Here is a 3,866-nt window from a genome sequence, read left to right as displayed (position 1 = left end):
CATGATCTGAAGTGAAATCAAGAGTCAGATGCTTAACTGACTGGGTCACCCAGGTGGCCACTAGATAGGCTTTTTAAAACTGAGGGCATGCAAAAAAACCCCAAAAAAACAAACAAAAAAAAACCAACAACAACAACAACAAAAAAACTGAGGGCATTCATAGTCTTTCAATAACAAAAGTAAACACATTTCCCTGTAATTGCCCTTCCAAAATAAATGTTTCTAGTTTTGCTAATATTTGTTTCATGATTAAGAAACAGTTGAGAAAATAAGAACAAAGCCCATTTGTTATCCTCACTGCGTTAACAAATAGTAAGACACTACTCATCTGTTGAAATGTCATTCATGTCTAGTTCATATTTCCTTTATCTCCTGATGTCTTACACTAAAACTTGCCCAGAAGCAAAAGTGTCTTTGCAATAATCATCTTAACTTCGGGCTCTTTCATCTCCAATTTACACAATAGTAAGTGATCAACACTACTGAAAATTTATGATTGCCTCTTCCTTCCTGCCACAATGTAATAATATACAAAGCTGAAAAATCTCCTATGCATAGTTGAGATGGGGTTTTCCTATCTGCTGCTCAAGGCCCTTCACCATCTCTGTCATCATTCAATTTACCAATCTCTACTCCTCTCAAATATTCTGCTTTGCAGCCCCAAGTTGCAAACAGCTTTACTTGGAGCAAGTGTCTCTTAGAGCATGTAACATGTCTTAGTCTTCCATATTTTTATGTTTTTGTTTCATTGTCTGATCCTTGAATAGCCCTGCCCTTCCATCACCCTTTTTTTCCAATCATATCATCACTTAAAGCTGAACTCAATGCCAACTTTCATTATGCAGTATTTATCTGGGGATCATTGTGTTCTGAGTTTCAAATAACATTTTCATTCAACATCACACATTTGATATATAACTAATTGGGAATATCCAATGCTATTATGAGCCAAAGGCCAAAGCTCTACAATCAGTAAGAGTAGAACTAGGACACACATAGCTCCCCAAGATCCACGAAAGCAAGAGCATAATTTATATTTCATGGATCCCCTCAGAGTGTCCAGCAATCTGCTGGCACATATTTTGGGCTGTTTTTGTTTTGTTTTGTTTTGGTTGTTTTTGTAGAAATAAACACAATTAAAAATTAATGGGAAAGGATTTAACATCTATTTTATTTTTTTTTAAGACGAGAAGTAGGATTTATTGATGGGCATGAATAGGGAGGAGCACTGCTGAGGTTCTCAGGAGCTTAGAGCCCTCCATTTGTCCAAGGGACCATGATCAGGTCCCAATTTGATCTCATAGGCATCTGGGGTGAGCCGATTTTCAGCCACCATGTCTTCAAATTCATCCACATTAAACTTCGTAAAGCCCCACTTCTTGGAAATGTGGATTCTCAGGCGACCAGGAAACTCGAACTTGGCCCTACGTAAGTCCTCCATCACATGCTCCTTGTTCTGCAACTTGGGATGAATGGACATGATCACTTGGCCAATGTGAACCCTTGCCTCTGTACCCTGGGGCTTTCCAAAGGCACCCCAAACACTTGCCTGGAGCCTAGACTGGAGATGGCACAAGGCCAAACCTCAATGTCTGCTGGAAAGGGCTGTCTCCAAGGTCCCTTAGCACAATCCATACAATCAACAGGCTGCATACACCACCAAGGAAGCTGTTATTTGCAGCCATTGAACACTGGGATCCCATGTGGGCTGTTTTTATTTGTTTAAAATAGAGGGATTTTTTGGACGAATGCAATTCAAAGAAGATTATGGAACATTTAAAGCATGTCTACTCCACCTCATATAAGCTGTAATCGCTCATGGCCTGTCTGTGCTCTATCTGATGGTGTGAATCATGTCTTTTCTTCAAGGACTATGAGCAGGGAGCAGTTCTGTTTGTAATCTAATGCAATGGCACTGAAACGTAGTCTTATTAGAGCTAATGTCAGTGAACCTGTCAGATTCAACATGAGTTCCTGTCATTGTCTCTGGAGCAATGAAGTATTTCTTTGATTGATCTGCAGAGTTGCCAAGAGCTTGACGTTACTCAGCTTTTTCCTGGGTTTTGAATGACTTCGTGGTTATCAATCAACATATATATACATATGGGAAACTCTTCATCTGGAAAGACTCATGGCATTAGTATTGTCAAATTTCTTGTGATTTGAGGCAAATTTATTTGTTGAGAGTGCATTATTGGTGATATGGGCAAGGGATATTTACACTTTAAGCTAAATTTCAGCCACCGTGAACTAGCAAATGCTCTCAGTATGCAAACATAAAACAAATTATGTTTCTCTAATTAACTTCCAAAATTGTAATTTTTGCTTTTTAAATTGATAAAATAGCAAGTATAGAGTAATTTTAAAATTATAAAACACTTTACTGAGAACTCAACTTAATATTAATAGTTCTATATTCAAAAACTTTTTAGGAATAGCTTAATAATTTGTAACTGGAATCCATTCTTTTTTTTTTTAATTAATGCCTTTATTTTATTTTTGAGAGAGAGCGAGTGCAATGGGGAGGGGAGAGAGAGAGAGAGAGAGAGAGAGAGAGAATCCAAAGCAGGCTCCAGGCTCTGAGCTGTCAGGACAGAGCTTGACTCAGAACAGAGTGAGATCATGATCTAAGCCAAGTCAGATTCCCAAACAACCAGGCCACCCAGGTGCCCAAGAATCTATGCTCTGTGTGTGTGTGTGTGTGTGTGTGTGTGTGTGTGTGTGTGTGAGTGAACGGCAGATTTTTCCTATGGATTTTTTTTTTAGTAATTGTAAGGAGGTGACATTAAGGATCTGAATGGATGATGTTATGTACTGCATACTTGTGTCCCAAATTCACCTCCCAAATTCATATGTTCAAATTCTAATTCCCAAGGCAATGGTACTGGGAGGTGGTATTTTTGGAAGTGATGAGGTCATGAGTACCCTTATACAAGAGGCTTCACTAGGATCCCTCACCACCCATAGGGTATCCACCAACCATGTGAGGTCATGGCATGATAGCACCATTTATGAACCAGAAAATGAGCCTAATCTGCTTGGCACCATCCTCCAAAATTCTGAGAAATAAATTTCTTTTGTTTTCAAGCCACCCATTCCATGGTATTTCTGTTGTGGCAGCCTGGACAGAGAAATGATTAGGGAGGTTTGATAACAAGTTTTGAGGATGGAAAGTGGAATGAGCTTCCTTCTACTCTTTCCAGCCTTTTGTGAATATGTGTTTGTATGACATATACTAGCACCTTTGAGTCTACTCTGTTAATTCTAAAGTATCCTCATTGTTTTTATCACCAAATCCTAGATAATTCCTTATAGAAATTAGCAATTGACACAGCCACCAACTCTTTGTTATAATGCAAGTGACTTTAACCAGGTCACCTTGCATTAGGGCTAGGGTTGGGTGGGACAGAGGAAGGTCATTCTGTTGGCCAGAGTTATTTTACAGTTGGATTGGGAGATATTTATCCTTATTTCTGAGAAGGCCAGGGAATCTAGCTTTGGGTTTTGGCCAAGATAAGGGTTAAGTGGGTTCACTAACTAACTAGTTAATGATTCATTATGTGCTATTTAAAAGCCAAACTCCCCCCAGAGCTGGTATATTTGTGAATGGTTTTCACCCAGCAGTTTGAACGGAGAAGCATATAAGACTCAGCAGGAAGCATTTGTCAGAAGTCTTCTGAAACTAACATTCATTCCACTCACTCATCTTGGTGGTTCATTTCAAAGCCAAAGCATGGCCTTGAATGAAAGCTCTGCGGGGGGGGGGGGGGGGGGGGGGGGGGGGGGGGGGGCGGTTTGACCCTAGATGTCCCTCCGACCTCTGATGGTAGCTGGTTCTCTCTATTGTCACACTATATCCTTTGCTT

At 39.8% G+C, this 3,866-nt stretch overlaps 1 pseudogene; it reads right to left on the bottom strand.

Annotated features, from left to right (window-relative positions):
* Positions 1-1,603: 1,603 nt before the first annotated feature.
* Positions 1,604-1,727, bottom strand: LOC120222933 (annotated as a pseudogene).
* Positions 1,728-3,866: the final 2,139 nt, after the last annotated feature.

The sequence above is a fragment of the Hyaena hyaena genome, unplaced genomic scaffold, assembly GCF_003009895.1.
Source record: "Hyaena hyaena isolate Hyena2069 unplaced genomic scaffold, ASM300989v1 scaffold_930, whole genome shotgun sequence".
Classification (NCBI taxonomy): Eukaryota; Metazoa; Chordata; class Mammalia; order Carnivora; family Hyaenidae; genus Hyaena; species Hyaena hyaena.
This window is presented reverse-complemented; position numbering and strand designations above follow the sequence as displayed.